The sequence below is a fragment of the Colobus angolensis genome, unplaced genomic scaffold (genome assembly GCF_000951035.1).
Source record: "Colobus angolensis palliatus isolate OR3802 unplaced genomic scaffold, Cang.pa_1.0 Scaffold23, whole genome shotgun sequence".
NCBI lineage: Eukaryota > Metazoa > Chordata > Mammalia > Primates > Cercopithecidae > Colobus > Colobus angolensis.
In genome coordinates, this window is record NW_012115488.1 from 12113745 (window position 1) to 12129693 (window position 15949).

Genomic DNA, 15949 nt, shown 5'->3' on the forward strand with positions numbered 1-15949 from the left:
AGGGTGAGGTATGTCTGAGCTCAGAATCTCCTTGGTTGGGTCTTGCTGCAGTTGCTGAGGGGAATGGGGGTGAGAGTCACAGGTCACTGAAGGTGTGTACCTAAGAGGATAATGGCTGCCTCTGCTGAGTCATGCAGGTTGTCAGAGAAGTGGGGGAAAGCTGGCAGTCACAGGCCTCACTCAACTTCCATGCAAACTGAAGGGTTGGTCTCACTCCCACCATGCCCCCCACAACAGACCCTGAGTCTGTTTCCAGGCAGTGGGTGAGGCAGTCTTGAGAACTTGCCCCCAGGCTACTCGACTCCCAGCTGCAAAAGAAAAGGACTTGGTTCTTCCTCTGCCAGTGGAGTTTGCACAACAGATCCGTGCCCTTCCCTGAGTTCTGGCCAGGAAGCTTCTCACCCTGTTCAAATTGTTACAAAATTCAGCTGAAGATTACCTTTTTCCTGTGGTGTTTCCCACCACCTCCCACTCTTCTGGCCACCCTCCCAATGGACCCCTGTGGTGCCAGGCAGAAATGGCCTGCTAGGGGACCCAGTGAGCTCCCAAGGCCTTTCCGCTGCTTCCTCTACCCCTATATTTTGCTCAGCTCTCTAAATTGGCTCAACTTCAGGTAAAGTCAGACACTTCTCCCACAAACAGACCTTCAGTTTCTCCAACAGGGCTGTGTGTTCAGGACAGAAGGCTCTGCCTTTCCCAACTCTGCAGTTGGTGCACTCCCAGTATTTGGGGTGTATCCTGGGTTCTACAGGAGCAGTCTGCTTCCTTCAGAGGGTCTGTGGATCCTCTCGGGATTCCTAGTTTGTTCTGAAATTGATCTAGAGCTGAAATTCCATATTCTTTTACTCTGAAAAGAAAAGAACTCTCAGAGCAGGAATACATTGAACTTTTCACATTTCAATATAAACCAGTAACAGATATGCTATTTCTTATGAATGTTCATGAAGCCAGAAATGTACTGGGTGCATTAAACTCAATCTCAGTGTCACCAGCAAACTGACTTCATTCCCCACTCTGTCGGTCACAAAGAAAAAAGACAATCAGGTTTTATTCACTGGCCTGGAATGGAAAAGGAAAGACACTTGCTCTAAATAGCCCTTCTCCCTGAACAATAGAGGGTTTGGGGTTTTTAAGGATTGAGTACCATGAGGAAGAGGCATGTTAGCATGTGCAGGATGGGACTCCAGACATGCAGGCTCAATTCATAAATGTATGTCTTCATACAACCCCGGTACACAAAATGGCGGAAATTTTCTTTAAGGTAAGGGAATTTTCATGTTATAATGATATGTTAATGATCTAAAGGCTACTAGGGGTCATCTGTTCCAGTTTGTGCCAGTTTGGGGGTCTTATCTCCTCTGGTATCTGATCAGGAGTCAAGAAACTCTGGCACCATCCCAGGCCATCTGGCTTCTTTAAGCAGCTATGCCTATAAATAAAAGGACTAAAGAAAAACAGTAAGAAAGAGAACTTTCTCAGTTATTTCATCAGGGCTGCTCTGGTAACATCAGCACAGTGCTGCATCCAAAATAAAAATCTAAGTATGTGAACTATTAAAAAATAATGTTAGTTTTTACTGAAGGTCTCTGGAGTTAGTAGTATAGGGGAATTGCATTGCATAACATGCAGCCAGGCTCACTTCCTTAAAAATCTTAACATATCTCAAAGTCATTGATAAAGGCAATTGTCCTCTCCCCTCCTTTCTCTCCATAAATTCTTCCATGCTACCTCCTAATTGCACCCCATACTAATTCTCTTTACCTCTTTACTTCTCTATCCCCTCCATTACTCTCTTCAGAAGGTGATGTGGTTTGGCTCTGTGTCCCCACCCAAATCTCACCGTGAATTGTAATGCCCATAATCCCCACAGGTCAAGGGCAGGACCAGGTGGATGTAATTGAATCATGAAGGCGGTTTCCCCCACACAGCTCTTGTAATAATAAGTGAGTCTCAGGAAATCTGATAGTTTTATAAGGGTCTGGCATTTCCCCTGCTTGCATTTCTGAGGGAACAGCAAGTGCAATGTTGGGGCAGGAGTGCTGCTTGAGGAAGCCAGTGTGGTGGAGGACTCTAAGGAATCAGAAGAGATAGGGGAAGAGAGGTCAGAAGAAAGGTATGGAATTTAAGCATGGCTCTTAAAATCTCACCACGATAGAATGGACCAGCTAACCGAAGCCATTGTTGGCTGTGAGTGGTAGGAGGAAGACAGCCAGACAATGATGGCTGAGAGGTACGAGTCAGACAAGGAGTAGACTCAGGTCGCAAGGGGCCACCATGCTGACAGGAAGGCCTGGTGGAGTCTCAAAACAAGTACAGTGGAGCGATCAAGGAGGGCAGGAGCAGCACAGGCCACAGAGGGCAAAACTGCTGTCCTGAGAAGGACATAGCAGAGAAAGAGCAAATAGACATAGCATTGTGGGACTGTGAAACGAGGTGAAGTGTTGGCTGCAGGACAGGGAGAATCCGTTTGTCCAGAGGTGAGCTTTGGGACAGAACAGGTCTGGCACCCTGGGAGAAATTCATTCTAAGTTAACTAAATACTTAATTTCCTTCTAACTAAAGCTGGAATCAGTCCCCCTAGCTGGAGCAGAAGGTAACTGTGGGGAGGTTGGGAATTTGGGGATTATCATAAAACTCCCTTCCTGTTTCTAAGTTTAAGGGTAGAGTTGCTTAATATTTTGCTCTTCTGCGTAGCTAAATAGCCCTAAAACAGTCATGGGGCCCTAGGAAAAACAGAAAAAGTGCTCTGCATCCACTAATGAAAAATAATATTTGATACTACAGGAAGGAAACAGCTGCAATAGTGAATATAGCAGGACAGATGGATCCTTAAAAAGAGTTCTGCTGGTCCATAATAGATTAAAGCTAAGGAAAGGAAAAGGCTTGCCAGCCCAGAGGAATAATGATGCCCCCGGGATCATTGCTAGTAATGATCGTAAGAAAGCTACCGTTATAATGACCATTACTATTAACTTCCATTTATTGAATTACCCTTATTTTCCAGGCACAGAGCTAGGCACTTCACTTGATTTCCCAGTCGGATACCCATGGGGACAGGAGAAGGGCTGGTGGGTGGTGTTCTTTATTGCTATTGTTTACTGAGTGCAGACCCAGTTGAAAAATAAGTCCCAAGGATCACACCAATTTAAATTAAAATGTCAGTTTTAAGCCTGAAAAACAGAACTAGAAAATGTGACTTGGATTTGTTGTCAAATGGGCTTCCTAATGTACCTCTCCAAAAAGGAAAACTTTCCCCACAATAATAAGACCTACTCCTATAAGCTTAGTTTACAGCAAGAAAAAAAAAATATCCACATTCTTCAGGAGAGATGGCGAGGGAAAGGAAGAGAGACCAAACAAGCAAACTACCTAATCAGTAAGTGACTTCTTGTTCCAATAAGTAAAAAAAAAAAACGGAAAAGATGGAAAAGTTCCTCTGTCACTTTCTCCTTAAGAAGCAGAGGGCAAATTACCCTCTTTGTGTGAAAGAGTATATGGAAGAATTGAGATAAATAACAATTTTGATCTTATATCCATTTTCACAGACAAGTCAACTATAGTTCTGAAGTGTAAGTAACTTGACCAAGTCATAGACCTATGAGATAAAAGAGAGTTTGGGATTTGAGTTCAGGTCAGTCTGACCCAGAAGTCCTAATTCTTTCCACCATGTCACTTAAGTTAACTTATCAATTTTTTAAATTCTTACCAAAATAACAAAGGATCACTGTAGAAAGTACAAATTAGAAAAGAGAACTGAGAATGCCTAGAACTACCCATAGCCTTTGTGTTTATCTTGATACAGAGCCTTCCTCTTTTATGTTAGATAGCCTGTCTGAGAAAAAGCTCAAAGTAGATTATGACTGGGAAATTTCTGAGGGGGTTGCAGGACAAGGAGCATCACAGAGACAGGACCCGGGGCCCAGAAAATGGAGCTAAGAAGTAGTTTCTGCAAACTCCTGAGGCCCAGCAGTCTTCAACATCTGCCTGCCAGTTCTCATCTCAGCAATGCCCGCATCCAATTCCCTCACCTGTTCCCTCCTCCTGGGTTTCTGATTGAAGTCCCTCCCTTCCTCTGGCACCCAAAGCAGGAAAGCTGCCTCATCCATCACAGTCCTTTCTTGTTTCCAAGGTCTCATACCTATGCTTTTTCTTGTTTGGTCATTCCTTTTTAGTTTCCAGAGCACCTGGTTACTGGCAGTTGCCTGGTTTTGAATGACTTCCTCATTTATACATCTGGAATTTGAGGTTCCCTCTTTCTTAAATGTCTACCTGGCTTCCAGCTCACTGCTTTCTCAGATCTTCATTCTTTTGTTGCTTCCACAGATAATTCTATCACCTGGCTTTCAGAACAAGGCCATTCCTGCTCTAGTATGCTGACCTGCTTAAAGCCACATTTTACCCAGAGTCTAGCCCATCCTCACACCTAACATCTATCCAGACTCTTATCCAGGCCTGGATTTCACAGGCCCAGTGCCCACACAACATGCACAACCAGTGGCCATCTGTGTCTGCAGGGTGACATTAGTCTTTTCCACTTCTACCAATAGTCTGATTAGTCAACAAGGTTCTAAGACATTTCCAACCCCATATGTCTTATACAGTAATTTGTTCTACTTTCATAGTTACTCTGCTTAGTATTATTTATATCTTGTCAATTAGTGTGTTTATCATCACTTCTCTGATAACAATAGAAATGTATCTCCGTGAATAGAATATATTTATAAGGTATTAATTTAAAGAATTGTTTTCAACTCTCTATGATATATATTCCATTAAAATTTTCTGATGCCATACTTGTTCCTCTTCCTAAAAATAAACCATCAACTTGGAATGAGACCATAATCCAACTGCCTTGGACTGTTACTTACAAGATTACAAGCACTAAATGGAATAAATCTTATTGGACAAATTGAAATGGTTAAATAAAATCAATTAATTACATTAAAATATTGATTTAAATGGAAAAAAAAGAGCTTTAAAAAGTATTCAAATCAGTGTCTGCCCTTAGAACTTGACTAAAATGTCAAGGTTTTCTAGGAAGAACTTGAAAATTATTTTCCTAAGCCCACACCTTTCTGTGTTCAATGTCATTGCTGTGCAATGAAGAACTCCTGTTGGACATTACTAGTTAGAAGCAGATAGGAAGCCAGTGCACATATACTGCCCTCCCACTTCTAAGACATGTTTCCATTTTGCTAGCAAGGAGATCAAACCACAAGATCTGAATCCAAGTGGAGGAAGGGGGATGAGTCTTGAATTCTCTGACTGTTCAATTTTTGGATTCAGGAGGCTTTGGGGTGTGTACCAAAGATCTTAAGGGGCTTGGATAAGATCATCAAATCACTGGAATGCACTCTATTCTAAACTCAACTTTGAAATCAAAGTTCTTGGAACTACATTAAATAGGTATACCTTCAAACCTACTGTATACAAACACATATAATTGAGTAAGTACTAGTTTTGTTCAGACAATAGCAGAATAGATTGGTAGAGTGATTTTACTGAGTTAGCACATAGCTTACTAAAGTCTGGTTCCTGACACATAACCAGCAACGTCACCATCTCTGGGGCCTAGTGTGATCAAGGAGCTAAAACCGCAAGTTTCTGAAACCAATCAAGAGTCAAAGATCTTTGAGACCTAGCAGGAGGTAAATTTGTCCTTGGGCACTATTGAATGAAGCTGAAGAAGGACCCCAGGGGATATGTTTATCACTATTACAGTGCTCTTTTAACACGGAGCCCCCTGACCCAAGAGACCGGCAGGATGGAGCTCTAGAAAATCATATGGTCTTCCTGGCCAGGAAACTAATCTTTGTCCCATTATCTAACATCAACGGCACCATATTCACCACATAGGAGTGACTGATATACAAAAGAGGCTTTTCTTTGTGTTGGGGAAAAAAATCTGCTTTTTTTCCCCTGTTCAAATGTGTGGGATTTTATAGCACAGTGCTAGACCAGCTCAATACCTGATTGAAATAACCCAAGAGGAGGATCCAGAGTGAAGGCTGAATTCAGAATGCTCTGTGAAAGTACATCTGTTTTATATGAGACACACAATCTGTCTCATTCCAACCTGCATTTCTGGGTCACTTGAGACATTTAAACTGCACTTATAATTAACAGCTATTTTTAAACAGTGAAAAAATAGAGCACTGGTAAGGTACAAAAGCATTAAAATTGCCCCAGTTTCGCTTTTCAATAGGACACACCACCGCAATATGCTTCAAGATCAAAGAGAGCTCAGAAAAAGAGAGAGAGAGAGAAAGACAGAGACAGGCCGATCAGTGGGGATAAATTGTTCCCATTATGATGGTGTAAGAATAGGGTTCTTTCAATTGAAACAATTTAATAACCACATTCATTACATTGGTGTCCACTTGGTTTTATCTGAGCAGTTTTTGCATAACTGGGGAACAAGTTCAATTGAGCTTATTCTCTAGAAATTAAGATGTGCAGGGTTTGACATTCAGAAATTAGGCACTAATAGTCGACAAAGCAGTTGTCTTGAGATTCCGCCTGGATGTAGTGAGATCTGTGTACCACTAATTATGTCAAAGATAAATGCATTCTCTAAAAGCCCTGCCCAAAATTTTCGCGAGCTCATTTCAAGGTGGTTAAGGTTACATTAGGGTGACGATGGAATATCAGAGTCTCTTCTTTGGAACATGTTTATAGAATCACTTTGCAAAACATCACTTACATAGGTATAGCGATGCCATCTGTAAACTTGTTTTTCCCTCAGCTATCACCAGAGGAAATCGTTTGGAGCAGTCCTCTAATATTCTGTGAGATCAAATGGAATCATGACAAATACTGGAACTGCCAATTTGACAAATAACAAGGAGATCATTCATTCAAAGGGGAAAACAGTCACTAATTTCCCAGGATTGACCTCAGTTATGGATATCTACATACTAGAAAAAGTGTGGTATTTTCTGCCAAGCAGCTTTCCTGAGAATGGTTACAATTGCTGGTTCTCAACTGCACTATGGAGTATAATGTGTCATTTGAAGAGTAGTTTATCCTAAAGTGCTGTTTTAAAAAGATATTAGGAATGGAGCTGTAGAAATGCATATAGAAGAAGAAAAGCCAGGGTTTACATATGATGTATTAGATATACACAATCCATTCCTGTCTGCTTCTCTCGCCAGGAACTAAATCATGTACAGGAACATTTAAGAGACATTTCCCAGTGTACACTAAATCCTTGTTTGTTTTCTTATTGCTGCCAAACAAGTGGAGAGTAAAGAATTGTTGAAATACAGGTTGGGTGGCAACTTCATAATAGCGGCATTTCTTCTTTCCTTCTTTTCTCCAGAAGACATAGTATAAAAACTGAGAAGTTACCCTTACTTCTACAAAAGCTTTTAAATAATGGTTTTTTCCAGGAGCAACTGCACTTCTCTCACTAGACCATTTCCCCAGATGGGATTTGCAATATAAAACCACCATAGATTGGCTTATTGAGGAAAGGAGATAGACTTGTACAAATCACTGGAAAGATAAATAAGCTATAGAGATCAATAAATAAAAGCCAGGCAGAAAAAAAAAATCAAACTCCGGCATTCCAGACCAATTAAGATGTTATTTACTGCCCATGTGATTGTAACTTCGATGCTCTCCTTCCTCGTTTTCACACCATAGGCATTTGTTTTGCTGAGAGAAAGATATATAACTGATGTGTAAATAGAAAATGATATAGATAGATTTTATGTCCCATAAAACTGTTAATCTGTGCTCCACATTAAATATAAAGTACATTTTTTATTTAGACACTGCACTGGTATAATTAAAATAAAGTATGCTGGCTTTATTTTTTCAGAAAGTCATTTCCAACCATAGAGATCAAATAACAGTGCAACAGCAGCATGAAATGTGGTTATAATAGCCTGGGACCACATTTCCTGAAGCTAAAACATGGGAGATAATAGTGTGAAGGTACAAATTAAATGCAAATAAAACAGATTCCCTATTGTTGCTAATCCCTGGATTGGGTTTCAGTGGGGAAATTTAGCTGTAATGTTTAACTTCTTTGTACAGCAATCATTGACATGTTATCAGTTGCATTTTGAGATCATTGATGGAAACTCTCAACAAAGAATTTAGACTACCTGTCCACCTTTTAGGAGGAAAACGGAAGTGCCCTGGGGCAAATCAAATAAAAATATACTGCCCAGACTGCCTCCAGGACACTTACGGCAGTTGGCAAACACTGATTGACTTGTTTCATAATTGATACACATTTTTGTGGCAACCTATTTTCATTTGCCCAGCAGAAGCTTTTTTATTTCAGAGATGTGTCAGCATGGCTTAGCAAGTACCCATTTTTGAGGTGACTGCTCTGAAAACATCTCAAATTTTAACACACGGGGACTTTACAGTAGGCTTGTGTTACAATTTCTGGTTTTCCTATGCTGTAATAAGCCTACATGCCACGGCAATGAAGAATGGCTGGTAAAATACAGATGTTTTTAACAATTTAAAAATATGATTTAAAGTGAACTTAGCAAAATCACTTTTGCTCTCAGCCCAGTTTCACAAGGACCTTGCTACTAGTGTTTAAAATGGTCATTGAGCAATTTGTTTCTTGGAATTTCCAAGTGCACTGACATGAGTCATTCTGATGAGACATGGCCCTTTTCTAGACAAGAAACTAACTCACGTTTTGGGGCTCTCTGATAAACAATCTCTTTCTAGTCTTTCATAAAATGGCATTTGTCTTGTAACTCCATAACTTGCAGCTCTCGACTTTCAGGAAAGTTCTGGGCATGTTACACTCTGTCTTTTACATTCTGTAACTACAAATGGCAGTAATAGTGCACGCAAAGAAAATAAGTAAGTTTCCTCCTCACTTCCAAAAACTGTCAGGGACTGTCAGAAAGTTCCTGTAGTCCCTTCCTCACCTGGAAGCCTTATGGGTCTCGAAGAGGAATCAGGAGCCACATTTACACATTTAATCAAAAACGAGGAGCACAGAGGGGTGCCCAAGATGATGCGTTGGGGTGAAATCAGGAGGTGTTGATCAAAAATGTTTCAATGATTGCAACTTGAATCTCTTTGGTATTGTACTTAAATTTTTCCTAATACTCCAGCACTCAGAATTCGGGCAGATGGAATGTATTCATTTCCTATGACTTCCATAGCAGATTACCACAAATTTAGTGGCTTAAAACAACACAGATTTATTTTCCTACAGGTCTGTGGGTCAGAGTTCTCACTGGGCTAAACTGAGTGGTAAAAACCATTCGATTAGATCTTTTATTCATTTATACACTAAAAAGAAAGGAAGCTTTACTAGCAGTAAAAATATAGAGCTTAATGGTAGTATAACTTAGAAGAAAATGTACATATTTGGAGGTGCATACTCCAAATTTTTTAAGCAATTTTGCGCATAATTTTTATAGTTTGAAGACAATTGGCTTGGTGACTGCTATTAACCCTCCAAATATTGGTATAGAAGAGAATTTTCAGAGACTCTGAGTGGTAAACAGACTAATGGTCCCCCAAAAATGTTCACGTTCTATTCTCCAGTGCATATGATATCTGGCACAGCAAAAGGGACTTTGCAGATGTAATTTAGGGCATGGACCTTGAGATGGGGTGATTATCCTGGATTTTTTTCAGGTGGTCTCAATCTAACTACATGAGTCCTTAAAAGCAAAAAACATTTTCCAGTTGGACTCAGAGAGTGACTGATGTGATGATAGAAGAGGGTCAGACACATGCCATGTGAGAAGAATTTGACCTGCCATTGTTAGTTTTGAAGATGGAGGAAGGGGCCACAAGCCAAGGAAGGCAGGCGGCCTGCAGAAGCTAGGAAAGACAAGGAAACAGGTTCTGCCCTGGAGCCTCCAGAAGGAATGCAGCTCTGTTGACAAGTGATCTAGCCCAGTGAGAACTCTGACCTACAGAACTGTAGAAAAATAAATTTGTGTTGTTTTAAGCCACTAAATTTGTGGTAATTTGCTATGGAAGCCATAGGAAATGAATACATTCCATCTGCCCGAATTCTGAGTGCTGGAGTATTAGGAAAAATTTAAGTACAATACCAAAGAGACTCAAGTTGCAATCATTGAAACATTTTTGATCAACACCTCCTGATTTCACATCATTAGAGGAACAAATAGCAGCAAATATATGACATAAGTTGACTATATTGCATTTACAAAATTGGAAATAGAATAGGAACAAGCTCTTTGTTCAAGAAGAGGTGAGAGTTTACAGACATGATCTTTACCCATTACCTGAACATTATTTGCAATGCCAGCAAATATTTTTAAAAACAGTAAAAAATCTGAACTTGGGATATGTTGCATTTGCCCCAAATCTAAGGCACTTAGAGAATTTTAAAACTCATTCCTCAACATCCGAACTTCAGAAGGTAAAATTTCCAGGAATGAGAGTATCGTGCTGGAAACATTAATGTGACAGCATGAAATAATATCATTCTGTAGGAGGTAATAAAGGTATGAATTATGTCAAATTGTATTTGGTTCATAGATGTTACTATGCTTCTTATGGGCAGATACAGCTAACAGGCACAAGAACACCTGCCCATCTCCCTCAGAAAATTAAAGTCGTGGGCACAAACATCCATCTGAGAAATTAGAGGACTGTTTGTGGCAAAATGAAAATGTGCAGTGTTTTAGATATACCTCCTAAGGAAAAGGAATATCTCTTGTTACAGCAGAACATAAATTTTCTCCTGGTCCTCATTGTAGAAAGAACCATTAAGTAAGTGGTGGCTTCTACTCCTGTTAGGTAATAGAATATGCTAAATGAACTTGCTGCTATGCTATATAGCACCACCATTACGGACTCTAGTCATTAATTGGTTTGGGGTCATTGGCCATCTCAGTTAATGTGAGGAATCTATTCTTCTTTAAGTAAAATGTACAATGGCATCTCCTATTGAAATGGGCCAGTTTCAAATGATAGGCATCATTATGCATGTGTCCAGGTACACGTGTATGGGTTTTCCTGCATTTATTCATTTAGGGTAAGAAAACAGTTCATTTTGTAAAGTTTAAAGAAAGTATTTACAGGTGTCATCATGTACCAAAGTTTTTGAAAAGTTTGAGAAAAATGTGGCACAAGGAAAACGCAAAACTCTATGAGCCTCAATGTGATTTAACCCTTTTGGAGCCAAAGCACTAACAGAGGGAAAAGCTGCCTTTCTCTTCTTTCCTCCACTCTGCAGATGCATATAGATGACACCACAAACGGAACCATCGCTCCTGCTACAACCTCGATAATAATGTGCTCAGTTAATCTACACAATGTAGAGTCATCCTCTCCAAAAGTAATTCACTTCTTTAAAAACTAGAAGGAAAATAAATATGGTGCAGTAAAATTGTTGAGTAGAGGAATCTATCTGGACATTTCACAAAACATTTCATTATGCTGACAATTCCCAGAAGTACTCTCAAGAGTGCTTTAAGCTGAGGATTACTGCGCTGGAGCTGATGGACTTTTTTTGTAGCCCCTTTAAAAGGCAGTGAACCGTTTTTCTATTTTATTTAAATAATGCCCCTTAAAATGGATTTTTAGAGGTATAATAACTCCTTAAGAGTCAGTTATGCTAAACAGTTTCTCTTGATAGAAATGTTGTAAAACTCGTTAACTGCACAATTTCAGATGCCGGCTTGGTGAACACTAACTGACATGTGAATGACCAGAGTTTGTAAAATAAATTGCAATAGTTGTTGTATCACACAGCTAGCACTGCACAAGCTGGAGGCCACGAGGGGCTTCAACCTGACAGAAAATTACTTCAAGATGAATGAAAAGTGCTTGTTTCTCTTTATTAGTTTTTAGAGAACAATGAAAATGTGGAATTGTTTACAGAGGGCTGATTAAATGTGGTCAGTGGGGCCACGTCTCTACTGCTAACTGTTAGCCTCCCCCTCCTTTCGGCCCCCAACCTACACACTCACACACCACACCACTGCAAGCACCCCTCTTCACCCCACCCCCCACCCTCAGCCCTCTGCCACATGCATCTTCTTATGGGCCATTATGGCTGCACATCTGTGTGTGAAATGTGCTCATTCTGACATTCCACTGCTGCTCGACGCTACAGATGCCTTTGTTAGGTAAAACACTGTTGTCAAGCCTAACAAGCAGGTCATGCAATTTGCTGGACACTGTGGCAGAGAATAGCCCACGATGGATTGCTTCGGCCTCAGACAATGCTCAGTTCCATGTTGGAGTACATACGTATTTCTTTCATTGTGCAGCACTACAAAAAGTCATGACATTTTGTTTTTTTTTTTAAGGCTTTGATTGTTTTTTAAAAAAGTAGGTTCCTTGTGTTAGACTACCCCAGAATAGCCTGTTTGTTGTATTTACTTAAGATAACTACTGTCTTACGGCTAAAGGAAAAAGGCATGAAGTGCTTTAATTGGTTATTTGTGGCTTAATTCCATTTATGTTTGACCAGAAAGCACAGCAGAAGAAAGGCACTAGCTACCACCTTAATACTTAAGGTGGTGTTCAAAACCAGGGCATTTAGGAAGGTGTTGTGGAGAAAGATTCTCACTATATATTTCCACAAAGTAAATAGCCCTTGATTGGAAAGAAATATGATAACTCATTAATAAGTGTATGTCAAGCACAGAGAAAACAGTCTTTTTACCAGACCAAGCTAAATGAATTAGATCCAAAAAATGTTTTGGTAAATGAAAAAAATTAAGGAAAAGCAAATCACTACCATTCAGCTCAACAAACAGCCTTCCACGGCCCATAACCTACCTCACTCCTAACCTCTCTCTTATACACACACACACGCTGGGAAAAGCAGCAGTAACAGGAAGCAGTTCAAATGCTATTTGTGGCATCCTAACATAATACATAGCCCACATCCCAAATGTGCAAGCAGGATTCTCTCCCGCTCTGTGCAGAATATGCATTCTGAGCCTATTATGTGTATAAACAATGGCATATGTAATTACCTTTCTAGGGTGGCAATTATTCCTCAGAATCAACAACCAGAGTTAAAGCATGTTCCCCCAAAAGACATTTGGGGATCAATTCTGGGTCAATTACATCAGGCTTTGATTTATCACATGGTGTCAGACCATGTTAAAAAAAGTAAGTTGAAAAAAAAAAGCTGTATGAAGTAAAGGACAGTGGTTTGACTCAAATTGGTTTGTTTCCAACTTTGCTTTCTCCCAATTGCTCTGCCCTTCCTCCATTCTCAAAACAACTGTGATTTGCTGGGTTTTAACTGTTAGACAGTTTGCTGCTCAGGAATATTAAATGCAGTAAATCTGGACTATGTCCAGATTCGATCTACCCTGCACACACACACCAGGCACTGGGACTTTCTCCTAGGATATGGCATAGTGTAGGGGTGAATAGTTCAGGCTTTGGAGTCTAAGAGGTCTGGATTTGGAGTCCCACAACTTAAGCAAGATAACATACCTCTACAGCGCATAGTGCCTACTTCAAATGGTTATTGTGAGGTTTAAAGGAGATAATTAAGAGAATATGTGTAAAGTAGCTCAGTGCCTGACACACCGTGAGTACCCTGTGAATAGAGAGATTGCTATCCCACCGACAGATGGGGCAGCACAGGACAAGTGGAGCATCCCCTCTGAAAGCACTGTCCATGCACAGAGAGTGGGGCAGGGCCCAGGGCAGCAGAGTGGATGTTGGTACAAATAACAGGGCTGAACTGGCAAATCCAAGATACTGAGTAAGAGACCCAGGGGACTAGACTGTATAAAAATATCCAGTTTATTTGGATTAATTCTAAGTAGATTGATTGTAAGCTACCAACCCCTAAGTAGCACCAATAAAGGTGCTATTCCATTAGCAAGACTATACTAGGCACCAGGAATACAGAGATGTACCCTCCAGGAAATCTTTCAAAACAGGAAATAAATATCTACAGTTTAGTATAACACAAGTGAATAACTAAGACTTCCTGGAAGATACTTCACGCAAACTAAAAGTGGCATAACAAATACCCAGTATCACGACCAGGAGTTTGGGAGTGGGGCTCTTCAGTCTGTTACGGACAGATCATATCACTAAAGTTACCCGTCCAATTAGAGCTATTCCTTACTGAGGAACAAATAATATTTTTTTACAAATTAAATTAAAAGGGATCATATGAGAATTCTCATCACATTATTTATGGAGCAATATAATGCCTCATTCAAAGCACACTTTAAATCCAGTTTATACAGAGCAACATTGTTTATTTAATAAGATGGAAATAGCACTTACACAATGCATTTCTCAGACAGCACACAGTGCTATTGGCAATATGTATTGGCAGCTTAATTAAGAAGTCTGTTAATGATGTTTAAAAAAAAACTGACACATTTTCAATTCAGATGGACACTCCTGAAGAGAAAGACATGTCTATTGTTGGCTCATACATACTGAAATGTGTCACAGACACTACATAAAATGTCTGGTGTCTTCAGTTATATCAGTGTCTTTACACTGGGAAAATCATGACACACTTATTCTCAAGTCAGAAATAAATTTTTGGAAAAATTAGACAGTCACTTAACTTACGGAACACAAAGGACAATGAATACAATGAATACTGAAATAATTACTTAGCCAAATTTTCATACAGCCATTGCCCAGATGGGTTTTGTTCCATCCCTATCCTATCTTGGGTCTCTGAGTACCACCACCCACATTTGATCCAAACCTTCTTCTTCTTCATGCTAGTAACTCACTCAGAATGGCAGGCTCCTAGGGCAGGGGTCCACAAGCTGCAGACTGGTACCAGTCTGTGGGGGTCCATGGCCTATTAGGAACTGGGCCACACAGCAAGAGGTGAGCAGTGGGCCAGTAAGCATTGCCACCTGAGCTCTGCCTCCTGTCAGATCAGCGGCAGCCTTAGATTCTCATAGCAGCACAAACCCTACTGTGAACTGCACATGTGAGGGATCTATGTTGCACACTCCTTATGAGAGCCTAACTAATGTCTGATGATCTGAGGTGGAACAGTTTCATCCTGAAACCATCCCCACACCCTCCACGGAAACACTGTCTTCCAGGAAACTGGTCTCTGGTGCCCAGAAGGTTGGGGACCGCTGCCCTAGGGCATGGAAGGTAGTGGACTGTAGAGACAACAGGTATAATTCACCTTCCCACTCCCCAAGAAATCCACAAACAATATATTTTTACAACAGACAATCTCTACCTAAGGGGAAAAAAACAGAATTTAGTGCATATTAACTCAAACTACAATGTATTAATATCTCTAAAGTCTACTAAATATTTATGGAATAAATAAAATGGATCCTATCAGAAGTCCAACAACAACAACAAAAAGGATTAAAATGTACTGAGTTGCTTCCGGGAGCAAGATGGCCGAATAGGAACAGCTCCAGTCTCCAGCTCCCAGCACGAGCGACACAGAAGACAGGTGATTTCTGCATTTTCAACTGAGGAGTGCAGCTCATCGTCAGCAATGGATCAAAGCTGGACGGAGAATGACTTTGACAAGATGAGAGAAGAAGGCTTCAGTCCATCAAACTTCTCAGAGCTAAAGGAGGAATTACGTACCCAGTGCAAAGAAACTAAAAATCTTGAAAAAAGAGTGGAAGAATTGACAACTAGAATAATTAATGCAGAGAAGGTCATAAACGAACTGACAGAGATGAGAACCAAGACAAGAGAAATACGTGACAAATGCACAAGCTTCAGTAACCGACTCGATCAACTGGAAGAAAGAGCATCAGTGATTGAGGATCAAATGAATGAAATGAAGCGAGAATAGAAACCAAAAGAAAAAAGAAGAAAAAGAAATGAACAAAGCCTGCAAGAAGTATGGGATTATGTAAAAAGACCAAATCTACATCTGATTGGGGTGCCTGAAAGTGAGGGGGAAAATGGAATCAAGTTGGAAAACACTCTTCAGGATATCATCCAGGAGAACTTCCCCAACCTAGTAGGGCAGGCCAACATTCAAATT

At 40.3% G+C, this 15949-nt stretch overlaps 1 long non-coding RNA gene across 1 annotated transcript in view; it reads right to left on the minus strand.

Moving 5' to 3' along the window:
* Positions 1 to 14189: 14189 nt before the first annotated feature.
* LOC105513408 overlaps positions 14190 to 15949 on the minus strand; it is a 167834-nt gene continuing 166074 nt past the window's right edge. Inside the window, exon 8 of the long non-coding RNA XR_001002023.1 lies at positions 14190 to 15316. This is a non-coding gene — a long non-coding RNA (uncharacterized LOC105513408). The remainder of the gene's footprint in view (positions 15317 to 15949) is intronic.